The sequence below is a fragment of the Lepisosteus oculatus genome, chromosome 3 (assembly GCF_040954835.1).
Source record: "Lepisosteus oculatus isolate fLepOcu1 chromosome 3, fLepOcu1.hap2, whole genome shotgun sequence".
NCBI classification, from domain to species: Eukaryota; Metazoa; Chordata; class Actinopteri; order Semionotiformes; family Lepisosteidae; genus Lepisosteus; species Lepisosteus oculatus.
Window position 1 is genome coordinate 7,029,591 of NC_090698.1, and position 21,638 is coordinate 7,051,228.

The following is a 21,638-nucleotide window of genomic DNA, read 5'->3' on the forward strand; positions in this document are numbered from 1 at the left end:
AAACCAGAGCTCTGGGGCAGCCTGGGAGCAGCCTGTTGAAAAGGAGAGGGCGAGGGTTAGGGTTAGGGCACTGGGCAGGGCTGTGTACTACTACTACTACTAATAATTGCTTACACTTATATAGCGCTTTCCTGGACACTCCACTCAGAGTGCTTTACAAGTAATGGGGATCCCCTCCACCACCACCAATGTGCAGCCCCACCTGGATGATGCGACGGCAGACATAGTGCGCCAGAACGCTCCCCACACACCAGCTCTCAGTGGGGAGGACAACAGAGTGATGAAGCCAGTTCAGAGATGAGGATTATTAGGAGGCCGTGATTGGGAAGGGCCAATGGGAAATTTGGCCAGGACGGTGGGGTTGCACCCCTACTCTTTTCGAGAAACTCTCTGGGATTTTTAATGACCACAGAGAGTCAGGACCTCGGTTTTAAATCTCATCCGAAGAACAGCACCTTTTTTTACAGTTTAGTATCCTCGTCACTATACTGGGGCATTAGGACCCACATGGACCACAGGGTGAGCGGCCCCTACTGGCCCCACTAACACCTCTTCCAGCAGCAGCCTCAGCTTTCCCTGGAGGTCTCCCCTCCAGGTACTGGCCAGGATCCCACCTGCAGAGCTTCAGCGGGCTGCTAGCACTGCACTCTGCACTCATTCCCTTGTCCTTCTCCTGCTGGCTGTGCTTGAATTTAAGCTTCAATTTAAGACCTGAACCAGGCTCCTGCTATGTTCTTCTGCAGAGATATAACAAATGTTTAAGGGGGAGGATATTCCAGGCGGACATTGTCTATATATGTCAATGTTGTTAAGTGGTCCCCACTCTGTGTGCTGAGTGACAGTGCTCTACTCTGATTTTCTACCCTATGAAGACTACTTCCACTCAGGCCAGATGGTGATAGAGGGACAGTAACTGGAATAAGCTGCCAGGGCTCTGGTGGTACAGTGGCGCAGCACTTTGCATTGCTGGCTCACAGTGCTGGAGCCCTGGGTTCAGTTCAGTATCTGGGGTGCTATCAGTTTGGAGTCTGTATGTTCTCCCCATGTTGGCCTGGGTTTCCTCCAGGTGCTCTGGTGTCCTTCCGCCATCCAAAGACATGCTGGTGGGTTAAGTGGCATCTGGGGAAATTGGCCCTTGTGAGAGTGTGTTTGTGTCCGTCTGCCCTGCGATGGACTGGTGTCCCATCCAGGGTGTACCCCGCCTTGTGCCCGTTGCTTGCCGGGATAGGCTCTGGCTCCCCTGCAACTCTAAACTGGAAGAAGTGGTGAGAAACTGGATGGAGGGATGTTAGGGGTGTGGACTGCGGACTGGGAGGTACTTCAGTCCATTTGCTCCAGCAAAATGCCCCGCTGTATTAATGGGTCTTGAGGTAATTGCTGTAAAGATCTGCTCCAAGTGAGGGACAAGGGACAGTGTGCAGTGAGGGCATTGATTTATTTTCTGCAGGACTGCATTTTTCAACTGGAACTCGATAACCTTCCCCCCTCTTTTTTAATTAACCTTTCCATGGGAAGTGCCGGCTTAATTAATTAACAGGGTCTGATTCTCCGTTTAAGCAAATCCCTTTCTGAAATCAGCAAGAATTTAATGCTGTTTTTGCCTTTAAGGAAAATAGTTAGAAACAAACAAAAACTGACTAATGGCACATTACTGTCCGCACTCCACCCAATCAATTGTCCTTTTGACCCTTAGATTTCTTATTAGTCTCATCAAAGATACACTGCCCTTCTGTGCAGGACTTCTGTGTAAATGTGTTTGAATGCAACCCCCCTTTGTACTGCTGTGCCCCTACCCTGATCTACAGCAACTGCAGGCCAGCCCCTAGGCCAGTGAGCCCAAGCCCGCAGGCCAGCTGGAATGGAAAGTTTCTATCTTTAAGAACCACAGGTGTAGGATAGAAACGGCTCTGTAGAGACTCTCTCACTCATACACACGGGCACAGTCACATTCACGCTAACTCGGACACGCTGACACTGATACTGGCTCTGCACCACTGGCGCTGGCATGGCTGACAGACTGACGGTACAGGCAACGCTCATATTGATTTTCTGACACTCCCGGACTAACGCACTGACTGGCCTTGACACATCGAGACAGTGACCACCCGATGCCCCATTTCTCCAGTGGGCGCCCAGGCAGCCACACCACACAATGGCTCCTGAGTGGGTCTGTCAGGACGCCACTGGCAGCTTCATCAGCTCATTCCAGGTGTGCAGTACCTGCCCACACGGCCCCCAGCTGTTGCCTGAAGCCCAGCGTTTTAAAGGACCGCAGGAGAACCATGTGCTGCAGAGTAACCTGTATGTCCTGCAGCGCTTCAGTCCCGAGCTGTGCCTTTCCTTAAAAAAGTCCTTTCCAATTACAAAATCAGCCAGAGGGATGCAGTCATTAGTCACTGCTCACTGAAAGACTTCATGCGGTCTGAACAATACTATGGCTACTCCGTGTTTTATATCTGTTTGTCTTCAAGCTGCTTATCTGTTTTTCCTTTCTGACACTGCTGTACATTAACAATGAAGAATTGCACTGCCATATTGCCTTACTTACTAGATACAAACCTAGCACTTAGATTCGACATCATCAAGGGTTGTGTTTTTGTGAGAAAATGTGGGCAGCACTGCTGCTTCTTCTTCTGTTCTCGGCCCTCCAGCGTGACTTATTGTTTGCCAGCCCTGCTCAGAGATCACATGAGGGCTCTAAAAGGGGACAGTCACCAGTGACGTCTCACTCACTGCAATGCTAGTCTCCTTGTCTACACAAGGTGTCTTTCTGAGCAGGAGAGGAGAGGACGTGAGGAGGGGGAATCAGGTTGATAGATGAACAGAGGGCTGGGTCCGATACATTCATTAAAGAGAGTGCTCTGTCCTCCCAGAGTGTGTCCTGAGCAATCCTGTACGCACTTTTCAATTAGTTTTCTTATTCCATTTTTGTAACATGGCTATGCTGCTACGCTTGTATGAGCATATCCTTTTTTTTGTGTGTACAAAACACACACAGCGTGGAGCAGGTCAGAGCAGACTGCTCAGGGGGGGGGGGGGCGGGGATAGTTAGCATGTCAGTACAAAGTATTAATTCTCAGAACGTGGCCCATGAGCTCAAAAACGAAAGCCTGTTTTTAAGAATGTTGACCTTGGTACCTTTTCATGGTGTGTTCCTGCACTTTCTAAGGGGAGGACAGAGTTCTGGCCCCGGGTACAGTGGCCCTGTTAGCATGGGAGCTGGCTGAAACATCTGGACAGCAGGAGTGTGTGGTACATGTGTGTGATCTGTCTGTGTGCATTTGGGAATGCGTGTGAGTGATCTGTATGTGTGTGAGAGTGTAAACGCGTGTGTCTGGCTGGTTCACAGCAGGCAGGGCTGGTGTTAATGCTGTTCCCATTGATTATCTGTCTCTGCTGGGAATCTTCAATCTACTGCCTCCCCCACCTACAGTTAATCATCTTTAATTAAATCAAGCCAGTTATCAATTACTGACAATGAGAGGAAGCCACAGAGGAAGAAAGAAAAGGAACAATACTGGAAAGACAGAAACAATCACTAACAAGCTAAAGAAAACAAATTCCCCGTCATTAAGGGCTGCTTTCCTGACTAAACTAAGATGGGTCCTGAAGCTGAAGACAAACAGGACTCAGCCATTTTAATTTTTCCAAATGTCTACCTTTCTGGCATCATCCCAGAGTCACAATACTCCCCCCATGGCCCCAGAGGGGTAGTGACCCTGTGGGTGATTCAATTGGTCTTCAGCAGCTTGGACCATTAATTCATTTAGGGTTGTTCCATTGAGAGTTTGCAAAACCGGACACAGTAGTGTTTTGACTGCAGTGCAGCAGACTGGAACAATGTTCCCTAGGTGGGTCATAGGGAATTTGATCTACAATGCTCCGTGGTCTTTCAGACCAGTTCGCTCAGTAGCTGCTCCAATCCCATCATCAGAGCTGAAGGAGCAGAATGCTCCTCCCCAGACCTGGGAGAGAGTGTCACTGCCCCTGCGCTATCTGTCAGCGGCCAGGAAGTCCACACAGCCAGCACTCCCAGGAAGAAATAACGCAGGGAAGACAACTCTGGAACAATAGGGATGTAGAAAATTGGGGCGGTCTGTCCAGCTCATCTATAATGAATCAACTGATCTTCAGTGGCCTGGAGCATTCATTAATTTCGGATCTTCATTAAGAGTTTGCATATACTGAATACAGTAGTGTTTTGACAGCAGTGCAGCAGGCTGGAGCAACTGGCACTGCAATATTCTATAGGCCGGAGGTGGGTTACTTCTCAAACGAGCTGCGCTATCAATGTCCATTTTCAATGCTGATAAATGTAATCGGAAATGTTTCTCCCCCTAAAATTAGATTTAAATATCAGCTCAACAAAAAGTATGCGAGCTGCCTGACGTCATGCAGCTCCTCGGGGCCTGTGGAGGAGCCTGCAGCCCTGTGCCGCTGCATCAGCAGGGGCAAGACTCACAGCATGGCCTATTTATCTAATACAGAGAGGAAAAAGAGCTTTCTCAGGCTAATCTGCAATGGGCATCGTTAGGACTGCTGATTCCAGGCTATTATCTAATTGCTGCTCAGAACTGATGGCCCCCAGAAATCAATCTTGCCTAGCCCATCATGCTGCACTGAGCTGGCAGCCGTCCCACAGCTTAAATCTCCTGTCTTCCTGCTGCCGGTGTGATTCTAGCACAGGGGCTCCTGCCATTAAGGAATAGTGGCACATCCTGCTTTCCTTTTGTCTCCTGACAGCTGCAGCCACGGCCTTCCACAGGGCAGAACGGCACAGGAACAAAATGACGGAACGTTCTCCTACTTCTGTGCCTCCTGTGGTGGTGTGCTCTGACCTGGGTCTTGCCATTCGATGGAAAATCACCGCTTCGTTCATATGGTGCCTTTGGACTGCACAAGCTCCTTAAAATGCAGCCCGGCACTTTGCCAATGCCAAGGCAAAAAAAATCCCGACTGGATTGTTTTTACATTTGAGCTCTGACAAAAAACATATCGCATCATCTTGCTCACGCAGGTCAGAAACATCTGTGTTGATGTGTTTGAGGCAACGCTCACATGAAAAAGATTCCTAGGGCTCCACCTGCTGGAGACATCTGACTCTTCCTTTCCTGAAACTCTTGCAAAGGAGCCTTTCCTAACCTTAGGGATGGGAAGAAACACCTGCCACACCCCTTATAGCAGTCCGCCTACTTAGGCTTGCTAAAATACCTTTTTTTGAGGTTTGGTTTTTGTTGTATTGACATTTTGTTGTTTGTAATGCTTTTAGAGCTCTCACTGTGCAATGGGAATACCATGATGTACTACAGGAAATGTGTTCAAAATAATTATAATGGAAAGTCATAGTATGCCCATAGTGCTATATAATAACAGTGACCAACTTTAAAACTACTATTTAAAAAGGACTCATGGATAAAATAGCTTGTACCTGTAGCAAGGGGTAACTTTCACATGTGCCATGAATGTAATACTGCTGTACTCACTGCAAGGGTGACATGGCCTGACGCTGGAGACTGTATCAGGAAACGTGGTGCACCGTGCTAAAGGCAAAAACTGTCATCCAATATTGAAGCCAGGAAGAGGTGGAGGTCAAAAACAGGAAATCGCAGACTGAAGTACCACAGGGAAGCATAAAAGCAAAAGTGGAAACGATCGTCATCCCTCCTCTTAAGGGTGCTCCGACCCTTTCGTGCTTTAATTCATTACGTGCACCTGCCCCCTGTTTAGTCTGCCAATATTTATTCCTGGCTCAGCACTGGGAGATGGACGCCGGAAGCCCACCTACCAGCAGGTCCAGGAGAGAACCAACGGCATAGGATTTCTCACAGCGTCCCCACCGACTGATTCCGGGACTCGGAGCGCCTGGCCTAGTTACCCTGTTTTTACTCCTTGTTCCTGTCCCGGATCCCGTTCCGGATTCTAACTTAGTCTGTCTCGGATGGATCCCCCGGTTCCTGGACTCTGGACTGCGCCCCGGATTCCCCCTTTGGACTGTCCGGATTTGTTTGCCTTCGCCACGCCCCCCTGTCCGTCAACCCGTCCTGATCCTCTTCGCCTTTCCCCTGTTGTCCTTCTCCACTTACTTCCGGATTATACTGTCTGCACAGGGTCCTGAACTGCGCTTGGCGGGAGCCTGGACCGGCTCCCCTTACAGAAACAGCAAGCCATGGGTGAAACCCGAGACAATCGCAAGGCACAGTTGAGGGGTAAACCAGGAAAAGGAAGTGAAAAGGAGCATGGTCAAAACATGGAAGGTAAGGGACTTGAGAACACTTAGAACAAGGGACTAAGGCTAAAGCACTAAGCAGGTCTTACATAATGGAGGCAGGTCTTAAATAATGGAGGAAGTTACAATCTGACGGGTGGCACTGATTGTCTTCCATTGCACATTGTTGTAGAAGCTAAATGCTGGACAGGATTGACGATGTTAGCGGTGAGTCTGGTGTGACTGCTCATTGTCCAGTGAGCACAGGATTGACCGTCATAGTCTAGCGCACTAGTGGAGCTACCAATGGCACGTGATTTCCTGTGGCGGTTTCCAATAGGAAGCTACGGATGAACAGCACACAGTCAGCCCATGGGAACACCTTGCAGAGAGGCAGGCTGGGGAGCAGTTAGCTTGATGCACAAAGGTTCACCAGCCATGGATACAAGTGCCAGGCTCAGCCATGTACTGGTGTGACCACAGGAATGATGAGGGGTTTGCCTAGGAACCATGTTTAAAACTGTTATCCATTAACGTGGCTTGTCATTGGGCAAATGTCTTTAGGACTAATCCTGCTGTCAGTGAGGAAGATGTATCAGCAGTAAAGTCTGTAATGATCTTCTCTCAAGCTTTACAATTATCTACCATGCATTTGGCTGTGCTGTGTGGCTCTTGATGTCAGGAAAACAGTACTTCTCAGCGATGCTAGCGACCGCCGAAATTCCATATCTGTGGCGTGATTAAAATCAAAATATAATAAAAACGTAAGTCTGCCTAAATTTTTCACAACTGAATTCAAACCTGAAGCAGGAACTAGCAAACCAGTCTGACTGAAGCTCTGTCTGCTCTCTGCTGCACTCTGAAATATACACTGTCTTGTCATCTGTCACTGCTGGGCATTCTGTCCCAGGATTCCTGAGACAGAGCTGAACTTTCACCTCTTTCCAACATCGAGGAGCCTCTGCATGTGGGTTGAGTACAAAATATAGGAAACACCCCACCTATTTTTAAACCCCATGCTACTAATAGCATTACAATTGCAGAATGCAAAGATTACTTATCTGTTTTTTTCTGAAAAGTTTTATTGAGGTTTGGTATTTATGATGCGGTACTTATCTGTGAACGTTTTTGCTGTCATCATTGAGTCAGCTACTTTACATATTGCTTCATCAAGTGCAGAATACACTTAATTAGACATTTCAGTTATTAAAAATCCAAGGGTGTTTCTCAAAAAAAGTAGGGGTGTTAAACAGTGTTTAAATTTTCCCCTGGCCTTTACCAGTCATGGCCTCCTAATAATCTCCATCTCTGAACTGGCTTCATCACCCTGTTCTCCTCCCCACTGAGAGCTGGTGTGTGGTGAGTGTTCTGGTGAACTTTGGCTGCCATCACATCATCCAGGTGGGGCTGCACACTGGTGGTGGTGGAGGGGAGTGTCCAGAAAAGCACTACAATATATTAGTGTAAAGATTTATTATTATTACTTCCGTTTGGAATCAAAGTGGTTTCTAAAACTATTTTTAGTTTTTTTTTAGATTCAAGCTGAAAGAAGAGGCCCAAGTAAGACATCGAGCACAGCGGGAAGGAGAATTTGAAGGCAATGGGCTCAGAGGAGCACCATGGAGAAGCCAGTTGTAAGGGAGGAAAGAGAATCAATATTAACATTACTACTGTCACATTTTTGTAATTGGCACCTTTAGCTCTGACTTGTTTAATTTAAAACATCATGAGAACCAAGTATTCTGGAGCTACACAGGGTGGAGTGAGGCACAGCAAAGGGTTAAATCTGAGTGTTAGGGGCAGATGGGAGGTTTGAAGCTTGTCATTAGGCGGTTATGACACTCCAACAATTCAGTGAGCAAAGAACGGGAGAACACCTTATTCTTCAGGAAGGGACAGGACCGCCTTAGCTACATTGCATGCTATTGTTTGTTAGCAAACAAGCTGCAGGCAGATAAAGCTCCAAGGGAAACTTGTATTATCTGATGAGCACATCTGCTGATGTCAAGCAATAAAAGCAATGAATGGCAATGCTTTGAAAATATTTCTCAATTCAGGGCTGTTATTGGGCAACGTGGACCTGTGAACTATTCAGCAATATACACTATTATACACTATGACAGGTTGGGCTAGGGGGAAAGTTCATGCAGAGTGATGGGTTGTGATTTGCCAGCACTGTTTCAGCGCGATGTGCACACTTCTTCCTTTCTTTCTTACCAAAAACCCAAACACACATTGAAAATCTACCTCTACCATACATGTCAAAAGCTCACTCCCCATAATTTCTATCCCTTTAAATTTATTCTGTTGATGCATATTTTTGCACATAACCTGTTACCTTTTTGTTGTTTTGCACATTGCCTGTTGTTGTTTTTTGCACATTGCCTGTTGTTTTTTTTGCACATCGTCTGTTGTTGTTTTTTGCACACTGCCTGTTGTCTCTGTCTTTCTTTTGCTACACAATTGTATTATTGTTGTTGTTGTTTTTTCTCTTTGTACTACTTATGTCCGAGAGCTAGCTAAATAGCATTTCATTATACCATATACCATGTATATGAGTGTAATGACAATAAACTTGAAACTTGAACGCTATACTGTCTGAGACTCATAGGATGGGGTTTTCCTAATCACCAGTAAGCAAGATGTAGTCATGTAAACAAACATGGAAACACATATGCCTGAACACGCAAACAGAGCATCTTTCCTTTAAAAAAAAAACAGTTGAGGCATCATTAGTATTTGACCGAACTATCGGGACAGATTGGAGGTGGGCAAAGACAATCTGGCCACGCTTGGTTGTCAGTGTTTTGTATTATGAATTTTTGTGCTTTGGTGTATTCAAAACCAAAACTATACAGCACTTTAACACCCATCTCACATACTGTATTTAGCAATACATTCCTTCAAGAGATAAAGCAAGGGTTTGATCCTTCTGCGACACAGAAGACAGAAGCTGTGTTTCTCCCTGCTTGGAGGAAGAGCGGTTTATCATTTAATTACTTAGTCTACGCACTTTTCCAGGCAGACTTTTACAGAAAGAAGTTGTAGCAGTGTGAAATGTCCTTCACTCCACCTCCTTGATAAAAAGCGGAAACAACTGTAACACATTAGTGTTGATTAATCACCTGTTGTCCTTGTATAAATATCAACCCGTGCATTTGTAGCGAGACTATTAACATGTTAGTTTTAAAGAGACTGGGTTTTCTCCATCAAACTGTTCTGTCGTTGCCACTACCAGGTTCGTGAAATCTCCCACAGAGATCCGGGTGAAATGCAAAGACAAGCTTTGAGCTGTTGCTAGAAGCAGCTTCTGTTAGGGTAAACAGATATAGATTCTTGTCATGTCAGATTTCCTTCAAAAGAGCCACAGTGTTCCACACGTATTTAAAAATCTACGATGGTGTCACCACCTGTAAGTACAGAGGGCAGTGTGGAGCAGTGTGGAGCTTCTGACTGGGCTGCCTGACAGCAACGGCAACATAATACTGTACAAGCTGACATTATGTTGTTATATAATTCTTGTGATTTGAATTATATTCATGATATTTCATGATGTAAAATTGAAAATGAAGATAAAAAGCTTTCAACGTGTAGGAATGTCCTTGAACAAAAGCCAGACATTCCCCTCTGTCGCTGGATTTTACGAGTCTGTAAACGTTAACGTAGCATGTTATGTTATTAGCGATTTGTCCACTAAAATGAGCTGCTAGTGAATCATAATGTGGGCGGTAAGGTGGGGGAGGGTTCAAATCTGGACCTGGGGTGCCGCTATACCTGTCTTGAGTTTGTCTGTTTGTCCTGTGTTCATATGGGTTTCCTCTGGGTGCTCTGGTTTCCTGCCCCAGTTGAAAGACCTACTCAGGTTGTTCTGGTTGTTCTGTCAACTGTAGGTTCATGGGCCCTGACTGTGTCACGATCGCAAACCCCTGCTCTTAAGGGCGCTCCAGGCCTTCCCTGTTTGCCTCATTCCCCGCACCTGTTCCCTGTTCCAGGCCCGTTTCAGTTCCCCCTTAAAAGCCAGACGCTGACGCTAATCAGGGCCCTGCATTGGTTCTGGCATCATGCGAGCCCGGGACCTGGATGTGCCTCGCTCTGTTATGGTTTTAAGTTTCTGTTCCTGTTCCTGTTTCCCCTGCCGGTCCCGACCCGGCTCTGGTTTTTAATTTTCTGTCTCGGATGGATCGTCTGGCCTTGGACTTATGCTCTGTTTTTGGATTTCTCTTTGGACTCGTCCCTGGATTGTTTACACCTCCCCTGATCACCAGTACTCCTTGGGGACACCCCCCTGTTTTTATTCCTGTATCCTGCACTCCTTTTTCCGCGGTGTTTCCTCACTCAACCCCGGATCGCGTCGTCTGCATAGGGTTCGAAGAGAACTGTTCCTGACAGTCTGTGTGTGTCCTGCAATGGACTTGTTACGGATGGCAGAAGGGCATGCTGTGGAATGGCCAGGAGAGCAATAAAGACCCTGCGTAGCAGTAAAAGGGGGCAACACAGGGGTTAGCCCAGGCTCAGGGGGTCAGATGATGTCGGTATAGAAACCTTTGCCCTCAGGCCAAGGACGTAGGCCGACCTGGTGCTCGGCGGGTCCCAGGACATCCGTACCCTCAAGGCAGAGCCAGGAGCAGAGCAGACACAGGAAGTAAATAGGCTACACAGCAAGACACACCGGAAAGACACACCCTCTAGGTGTACAGGGCCTGGCAGGACTGGCATCCCTCATAATGCACTCTCTGTCTTGAGTGAGGCTAGGCTCTGGCTCCCCATGACCCTGTACTGGATGAAGCAGTTAGAAAATGAATGAGTCATAATGCATTGATCCAAAACTTCCTCGTTTATAACGACACAGTTCTCTCCCTGATGCTAAAAGAATCAAGAAAAAATAAGTTTGTGGATTCAAATGGGAAAAGAAGAACATAAGAATGGTTGCAAAAGAGACAAGGTAATTCGGCCTATTTGTCCTGGTTGGTAATTACTTCAATATTTTATTCATTCCCACACATGGACACACTTGCAAACCTTGAAAAATAAATCGGCCCAAATATCAGTTTCGTTTCACTCTTCTTTCTTCTGTCTCATATCTGCATTTGCTGGTTGATGTTTGAAAAGGACAATTGTGAAACGTCATAAAAAAAGTTTACACACTGAGATAGCCGGTTAGATATAAGATCTTTAGCTGTAATCTGGGCTGGGCTAGTTGATCATTAATTTTGTCGATTTTGTAGGGTAAATAGCATCCCAGGTTAGAGACCGGCATACCTGCACAGGACATCTCTCTCAGCTCTAGCATTTTATTTGTTTTAATTCCATAGTTAAGCTGAATAATGATAATAATAATAATAATAATAATAATAATAATAATAATAATAATAATAATAATAATAATAATAATAATAATAATAATTCCTTATATAGCACTTTTCTGGACACTCCACTCCAGTGCTTTACAGTAATGGGTATCCTCTCCACCACCACCAGTGTGCAGCCCCACCTGGATGACACGATGGCAGCCATAGTGTGCAAGAATGCTCCCCACACACCAGCTCTCAGTGGGGAGGAGAGCAGAGTGATGAAGCCCGTTCAGAGATGAGGATTATTAGGAGGCCCTGGTTGGTAAAGGCCAGGAGGACATTTGGCCAGGACCCTGGGTTAACACTCCCACTCTTTTTGAAAAACGCCCTGGGATTTTTAACGACCACAGAGAATCAGGACTATACTGTTCCCATCACTGTACTGGGGCATTAGAACCCACACAGACCACAGGGTGAGAGCCCCCTACTGGTCCCACTAACACATCGTCCAGCAGCAACCTTAGTTTACCTCACCCAGGCACTGGTCAGGCTCACATCTGCTGAGCTTCAGTGGGCTGCTGCTTGTGAGGTGCTGGGTGATGTGGCTGCTGGCAAATCCCTAAGCTTCAGATTTAGTGCACAGTATACTGTAACAAAACACAAGGCTTCTGTAGTAGGTGGAGCAATTCTGCTGAATTTCCAATTTCACCCGGGAAATGGAGAGCTTTAACCGGCTTTATTAGCCTGGCCAAGAACAGGAACCTGTCTGTATGAATGGAGCTGTTGGACCGCCCCCTTCAGGGAGAGGAAGATCTGTTAAACACACAAGTGAGTAAGCGAGGAACGCTCTCCCTGGATTCCAGAAGACATCCGCCAATTCGACTTGACATGAAGACCTCCCACAAGCTCCATGATTCTGTTTTTGGGACATGAAAGGTTTCCATTAGCTATGTAAAGGGAAAGCAGCATGCCCAGCTCTGACTGCAGAGGAACAGTGCAGAGAGGTCACCACCCACAGCCACTCAGTGATAGTACCCCTACTGAGATCATGTCAGGCATGCCCACGAGTGATGGCATTGATATTGTTATTCACTGCGTTTTTTATTTTGTGTTTCATTTTCCAGCAGTACAGTGTAGGCTAATGAAATTTAAAGTACGGTATTTATAATTTCATTAAAAGCTAATGCTGCCTCTCTGCCAATGTTTATTCTATACTTACTGTATGTCATGTATGTTTTAAGCACATGCTGTGTTAAGTCTTTTGATTACTCAAAGTGGGGGGCTTTATTATTTTTTTTATTAAGCAAAAATGGTTTAGAAAAATCATGCAAGGTAGTTATCTATGTACAGTATGTTCACATAGCAGTTAAGGAAGAACAACTATAACACTTACATTGAACATAATATTCAGTCTGTGCAACATATTGAGGTGTTTAATGGCCTTGAGATAGGTGCTATTTCAGAACTGAGCAAGACTGCTTTTGGTGCTTTGAAACCAGTAGCTCTTGTGTCCACTCAAGTATTAGCACGCACTATATCGTGGTATGTAGGTTGTGTATTCGACACGTATTAAAACAGAAAATATGATAACCTGTCCTGATTTTTCAGTGCATACAACAACATTTCAGGGTCATCTGGCGTACCACCTGGCATGGTACGTGTACCATAGTTTGAGAACCACTGCTCTAGGGGATAAAGCACAGTGACAGTGATCTAGTGATTAGAAGCGTAGGACAGCGCACCAGTATGAAGGACCAGCTGGAAAGCGCCTGGTGCCGAAGCTGACATAGATAGTGTCTCGTTGAGGTAGTGTATGAACGAGAGGCAAGTTGCTAGCTGCCGATTTTATCAACGAGGGTTAGAGGGGAAGGCCTTCCGAGAGGGTGCAATCAGGAGTAGGAATAAGGAGGTTTGGAAAGACTCTGCCTCCAGAGAGTGATTTGAAATAATGGATGGGTGGAAAGTTGGGGCTACAATGCTCTCAGCAAGATACCTGGGAAGGTGAAGCACTGTACAGAGGGACGGCTTTTGAAAAGAGTTAGAACCGGCATGAGAGGTCTCCTTTCTCATTCCTGGCAGGGAGAGTGGAGAGTGAGGAAGGGTGGGCGCAGGTGGCATGGCGGAGGGCAGCCCTGGGACCGCAGTGGAGGTCTGTCAGAGGCCAGGCAGGACGGGCCTGCTCGGAGGGGCTTGAGGAGGAATTCAGCTGCTGCAGCTGGACAGGGTGAGGCGGAGGTTGGCCTGGCCAAAGTATCGGAGGAGTGCACACTGGTGAGAGGGAGCAGCATAGCTCGCCGAGCAGGAGGAAGAACCGGAGTTTGATGAGCAAGGAAGCAATGCACAAGCAAATGCCAAGATTGCAAGTGGTTAGCGTTTGGGACTCATAACTGGAGGGTTGTGGGTTCAGACCCCAGGTGAGACATGGCTGTTATACCCTTGAGCAGGCTGCTTCACCCAGTAAAATACCCAGCCGTGTATAAGCTTGTGATTCTGTTAGGCCTTAGCTTCTGGCTCCTCGGTTTTGAAACATGCTTTCACACAAGTGCTGTGAACCTGCAGAGTGTCAGACTCAATGGCCTTCTTCTTCTTGCAAGTTTTTTGGTGTGTCACTTGGCTTGCCTTGGCGTCCTTAAGGCTGGTTTTCCCTTGCAAGCTTCTCCTTGACGAAAGTCTTTTTTGCACGCAGCCCGGTGCTGTCATGTGAGAGCTGTAGCAAAAATACAGGAAACAAAGACGAGAGCAAAGGAATGCAAAGGTAGCTCTGCCCCCGTAATTTATTTTTTAAGTCAAACAAACAAGTTTATATTGAAGTATATTAAACTGTAAAATCTACACTTTGCTTCTGCTGTTTAAGCCAATCAAATATATTAGAGATATAATTATTAATAGAACATAGTGATAACATGCTAAGGAATGTTACATAGTGAGAAAGGCCAAGTCCTCATAACCTCAATCAAGTGCAGTATACCGTGTGCCACACATCTAAAAAAAAACACAAGTGGACCTCAGAACCTCAGAAACAGAGCAAGGAGGCATGTGTGCTGGGTGTCAGGAGGCGCATGGAGTCAGAAGGAGCAGATCAGCCGGGTTAATGAATTGCAGCTCTCAGAAACCCTGAGTCTTTGAGTTGAGCCGCAGTAAAGTGCCAGAGAGCTGGCGTTTGAAATACGGAGCACATGACCAGTTTACAGACGCCCTCTCTTACAGCACAGGGTACAAAGGTCAGCTTGGTGAGTTGCAGAGACTTGGTGGGATGTGCCCTGGTAAAAACGGGGTTCTCTGGTGTAAGCTGGCACGGCACAGCATGGCACAGCTTAGCACAGCACAGTGAAGCGGAGGAGTTGCTGTTGTGAAGTATGAGGCAACTTACGGCAATGAGCCCTAGGGAGCTCTCTGCTTTCTTCTGCTCCCATTGGGTTTTAGCCTAATTTCCTCTAACTAGCTGAAAAAAGGGAAACACAAACGACACACATCCAGGCGTATTAGGACTGAAGCCGGCCTGGCCCGGCCCAGCCACATCCCTCCCCAGCTCTCTCTCTGTTCCCGTCCCATCACGTGCAACTGGACGGAGGTGCCTCCTCTTCGATACCCTGGCGTGTCTGGAGGTTGGGCTCCTATCGGTCTGCCTGTGGTGGTGGCGTTAGTGGACTGGGTGCCCGAAGGCTGAAGCCAAGGGAAGATTCTTTCAAGATATGCCTGAATGAGATCCTCAGATTGACTAGTTTCTAGCTACCAAACCAAGCAGAAGGGATTGAACCAAGGGCTTGAATTTAAGACCGTTAACGTTCTGTATTGTTGAAAGGTCTGATACACTTGCCTCATACTCAGTCAGTCAGCTGCAGCTGGTGTGTCCAGACCCCAGCTGGATTGTACAAGTCATGTGACTTCATTTAGTAGCTCCTTATCTCTGTCTTAGTCCTCCTGGCAAGCTCACTGCACACGTGCAATAAACCTGGGCCCAGCCCTGGCTGGGTACCTCACCATCACACTGTGGGGTAATGTTTAATCAGAGGTGCTAAAGCTCACTGTTAACCTGTCACGCAGGCAGAATAGCTCCAGCCTCAAGGGTGGACACCGGCACAGACCTGCATCTCCCAGGAAACATGGCACCCCGATCCCACAGGGCCCAGATATTCTTCTACCTGCTCCTGTGGGTTGTAGGTAAGACCATCTGTCTCGATGCCTTCTTGCCTGGGCATTGCAGAGAGAGGGGTGGAGGATTGAGTGGGCTTTTAAAGCCTTCAGAAACATCGGGATGAGTGGACATTTTGAAGGGCTGGGATACTTTCTCTATTGTATAAGCCTCCTGCCCATAAAAATATCAGTGCTTGAAGTGGGGACGGGAGACGATTGTCTTTGCTGCTATGAAACGGGCAAAGAAACAGTTCATATGTGAGAGTCTGGGAATTGTGGGAGCTGGAAGAACAGTATGGTAAAATTGGGGACTGACTGTGGAATGATGAAATTTAGAGAAATGCTGGAAGTGTGGCTATAAGCATCCTTGTGAGAACGACATCTTCTACAATTCGGACAGAATGGCGAGTTACAAAATAAGAATACTATGTGTACCTACAACTTACTCAAACCCCATTAGTCTTTTGTACTATTACAACAACATCATTATTAAATACAGCTGGGCCTTGATCTGTCAGCAGCAAGTTTATTGGAAAACGGCCATAACAAAACGACTAACATTTATCCAAAGTAGTGTATCTGGAAATACTATGTGGTAAAAAGTACGGTCAATTTAACAAAACATATATATGTAAAAACGTTAGAAAAGATAGTGAAATACACTTAAGAACAGATATTCACACAGATATGGATAGTGAGCAGATTGTAGTTTCTCGAAAAGAGGAGGGGTGTAACCCCCATGTCCTGGCTAAATTTCCCATTGGCCTTTACCAATCATGGCCTCCTTATAATCCCCATCTCTGAATTGGTTTCATTACTCTGTTCTCCTCCCCACTGAGAGCTGGTGTGGGGGGAGAGTACTGGTGCACTATGGCTGTTATCGCATCATCCAGGTGGGGCTGCACACTGGTGGTGGTGGAGCGGATCCCCATTACCTGTAAAGAGCTTTCAGTGGAGTGTCCAGGAAAGCGCTATATAAGTGTAAGCAATTATTATTAATTATCATTGTAATAAGTTAATAAACATTAGTCATGGGGGCATATGCATCTACATATCCTGTATTTCCACTACTTTTTATATAAATTATTAAATGATGTTTTCAAGAGAGCAAGAGTCCATGTGTCCAAGGACATTTATTACTTTTTCTTTGTGCTCAGTATTGGACAGTACAGTAGCTCTTTCAGCTTTCGATTTCAAAGTTAGTTCTTGATCAAGGATTCATTTCTGCCAGATTAGTCTGGAACCCAAGTATGTCAGCGATGAGAATTAATAACACAGAAAGGAACTAAAGCTGGAAAATAAATTTCCAAACATTTCAGTTCTGGCACTATGTAGCTCAGAGAGAGAGAGGGAATCAGAGCTCATGACACCAGTACAGAAGAGAGAAACATTCACTGGCTTTAACAGGAAATTTATAGAACAGTGCACCACCAAAAACACATCATAGGAATCGTAGCGGAAGGTTGTGGATTGATAACCCAGGTAAGAGACTGCTGTTGTCCCCTTGAGCACAGCAGTTCACCTGAGTTCCAGTAAAATACGCAGTTGTATAAATGGGTACGATATGTAAATCACCTTGGACAAAAGCTTCAGCGAAATAAATTAGCTCCTCCCACACACAAACAAGCTCAAGGCAGCTGGGAATGTGGTTGGCCAGGGGCCTCGGGGGCAGAGAGAGGGGTCAGGGAGACTCAGGAGAGAAAGCTCAGAATCGTCTGCTATGACACCCAAGAGTGTCAGGGGCAGTTCTTTCCGGGCCCTATGCAGATGACACAATCCGGAGTAGTGAGGAAACACTGGGGGAAAAGTCATGCAGGAGAACAGATGCGGGGAATGAGGCAGAACGAGGAAGGACTGGAGAGCCCTTAAGAGGAGAGGTAGCAATCGTGACAAAGAGAAGGCCACACAATGTGAATATACAATAGCTCCCATGGTGTGGCAAAAAGAGATTCAAACTTACCTTTTGCAAACGATTCACGGAAACCAGTACAGGGCACAGGCACAAAATAAAAAGAGGCATGAAAATATCCTGGGAAACACTGGACTTACATCAGGGTTCCCTTCCACATGTCTTTGCCCAACTTGATTTTTAGTGAAGCAGAAATGTACATATTTCATAATTTACCCTTTCTTAGCTGTTGGGTGAACACATGTAGAGAACTACCATTGATTAAAAGAGCTGTGGTAGCTCAGATGGCAGGGGCATCTAGCTCTTGACTGGAAAGACCTGGGTTCAATGATGGAGCTTGCTCTAATTCCTTTCAGATGGTTCCCAGGTCCACTCAGCCTGCTTTCCAAATGAGTACTGGGGGTTAATATTTCTGGGGGTAATAGACCTGCTGGAGTGTGATGCTGACCACATCACCTGTGGTGTCAGATGGTTGAGAAAAATAGTGGCCCTTGCCCCCATTCCCCCATGGGCCTTTATGGCCTGAAAAGGGGACCTAACCTACCTAACATTTATTAATATTTAGTACAGAAGCTTATGAGAGCCACAGAGGAAAATAATATCTCATTTATACAAGATAGTGTTTCCTTTATATGAGAAAAATATCTCATTTATATAAGAAAATTATAGCATTCGTATGAGAAAATTATAGCATTCATATGAGAAAAGTATCTCATTTATACAAGAAGATTATTGCGTTTAAATGCAATAGTTAATTTGTGAACAATGTTGCCTGTTGCCTACTATATTAATACTGTATATTGGATTGTACTTTATATGTAATTATACTATCCCATGCAATGAACCATTGACTTTAACAACAATAGAATATCATCACACTTTTCTTATTGGAAAAAAAATCTAAAGGAGCACATGTTCTATCTTTTATATACAGTACATGAAGTACAACACCGTGTCAGTAGACATTCCCAGGTTAAACGTATTGTTTTGCCGTTTCTGTGACCCAGTAGAAATGACATGGCTTTCCAAATGTGTGGTGCTCTTAATGTGAAGCTGCAGAAACGTGTCCTGTACATAGGTTTTGCCTACTCTTTAAACATTGAACAGAACACATTAACGATGACTTGACAGTCAGCTTCACATCACGAACAACATGTTTGGAAAGATGTGTCATTTCTACTTCTTACAGAAACGGCAACTTCAACAAAAGTACTCTTCCACTTTGGGTGAAGGTAGTGGAGAATCGAACAAGGACATCAGTCCAAATCTCATCAAGACATCTCTATTACAAATTATTTTAGCAAATCAAACCATGTTGACATCACAAAAATGTTATTTTCTTTGACAGATGATAAATACTATTTGTGATTTAATAGGTAAGTGATAAAATGAGAAAAATACTGTGGAGAAATTACACCTTAAGCATAGTGACTACTCCTTAAGTACACTGCTTAGCAGGATGTTAACCTGACTGGATATAAAATACATCTTCAGAGTATACTAATATATAATAATTTGCTTACATTATATTACAGGTCATGGGGCAGCAACTGTAGATGTAAAGTCAACAGCTAATTTAATTGAATATACTGACAAAAATACACCTTTCATTTCCTTTGCAGAGATATTCCCAAAGACTGCTGATTCTACACACGTAGCAACTTCTATCCTTTATACCAGTGATGCTACTTCCTCTACTGACACACAGCCTACAGTCACTCCCTTTCCTGGAACAACAACTGATGTATCTTCCTTTACTGAAACACAGACTACAGTCACTCCTTCTCCTGGAACAACAAGTGATGTTACTTCCTCCCCTGAAACACAGACAACAGTCACTCCTTCTCCTGGAACAACAACTGATGTATCTTCCTCTCCTGAAACACAGACAACAGTCACTCCTTTTCCTGGAACAACCAGTGATGTTACTTCCTCTCCTGAAACACAGACAACAGTCACTACTTTTCCTGGAACAACAACTGATGTATCTTCCTCTACTGAAACACAGACTACAGTCACTCTTTCTCCTGGAACAACAACTGATGTATCTTCCTCTACTGAAACACAGACTACAGTCACTCTTTCTCCTGGAACAACAACTGATGTATCTTCCTCTACTGAAACACAGACTACAGTCACTCTTTCTCCTGGAACAACCAGTGATGTTACTTCCTCTACTGAAACACAGACAACAGTCACTCCCCTTCCTGAAACAACAACTGATGTATCTTCCTCTACTGAAACAAAGACTACAGTCACTCCTTCTCCTGGAACAACAACTGATCTATCTTCCTCTACTGAAACTCAGACTACAGTCACTCCTTCTCCTGGAACAACCAGTGATGTATCTTCCTCTACTGAAACACATACAACAGTCACACCTTTTCCTGGAACAACAACTGATGTATCTTCCTCTACTGAAACACAGACTACAGTCACTCCTTCTCCTGGAACAACAACTGATCTATCTTCCTCTACTGAAACTCAGACTACAGTCACTCCCCTTCCTGAAACAACAACTGATGTATCTTCCTCTACTGAAACAAAGACTACAGTCACTCCCTTTCCTGGAACAACAACTGATGTATCTTCCTCTACTGAAACACAGACTACAGTCACTCTTTCTCCTGGAACAACAACTGATGTATCTTCCTCTACTGAAACACAGACTACAGTCACACCTTTTCCTGGAACAACAACTGATGTATCTTCCTCTACTGAAACACAGACTACAGTCACTCCCTTTCCTGGAACAACCAGTGATGTATCTTCCTCTACTGAAACACAGACTACAGTCACTCCTTCTCCTGGAACAACAACTGATGTATCTTCCTCTACTGAAACACAGACTACAGTCACTCCCTTTCCTGGAACAACCAGTGATGTATCTTCCTCTACTGAAACACAGACTACAGTCACTCTTTCTCCTGGAACAACCAGTGATGTTCCTTCCTCTACTGAAACACAGACAACAGTCACTCCCCTTCCTGAAACAACAACTGATGTATCTTCCTCTACTGAAACAAAGACTACAGTCACTCCCTTTCCTGGAACAACAACTGATGTATCTTCCTCTACTGAAACACAGACTACAGTCACTCCCTTTCCTGGAACAACAACTGATGTATCTTCCTCTACTGAAACACAGACTACAGTCACTCTTTCTCCTGGAACAACCAGTGATGTTCCTTCCTCTACTGAAACACAGACAACAGTCACTCCCCTTCCTGAAACAACAACTGATGTATCTTCCTCTACTGAAACACAGACTACAGTCACTCCTTTTCCTGGAACAACAACTGATGTATCTTCCTCTACTGAAACACAGACTACAGTCACTCCTTTTCCTGGAACAACAACTGATGTATCTTCCTCTACTGAAACACAGACTACAGTCACTCTTTCTCCTGGAACAACAACTGATGTATCTTCCTCTACTGAAACCCAGACTACAGTCACTCTTTCTCCTGGAACAACAACTGATGTATCTTCCTCTACTGAAACCCAGACTACAGTCACTCCCTTTCCTGGAACAATAAGTGATGTATCTTCCTCTACTGAAATCCAGACTACAGTCACTCTTTCTCCTGGAACAACAACTGATGTATCTTCCTCTACTGAAACACAGACTACAGTCACTCTTTCTCCTGGAACAACCAGTGATGTGTCTTCCTCTACTGAAACACAGACTACAGCCACTCTTTCTCCTGGAACAACCAGTGATGTATCTTCCTCTACTGAAACACAGACTACAGTCACTCTTTCTCCTGGAACAACCAGTGATGTGTCTTCCTCTACTGAAACCCAGACTACAGTCACTCCCTTTCCTGGAACAACAACTGATGTATCTTCCTCTACTGAAACACAGACTACAGCCACTCTTTCTCCTGGAACAACAACTGATGTATCTTCCTCTACTGAAACACAGACTACAGTCACTCCTTCTCCTGGAACAACAACTGATGTATCTTCCTCTACTGAAACACAGACAACAGTCACTCTTTCTCCTGGAACAACAACTGATGTATCTTCCTCTACTGAAACACAGACTACAGTCACTCCCTTTCCTGGAACAACAACTGATGTATCTTCCTCTACT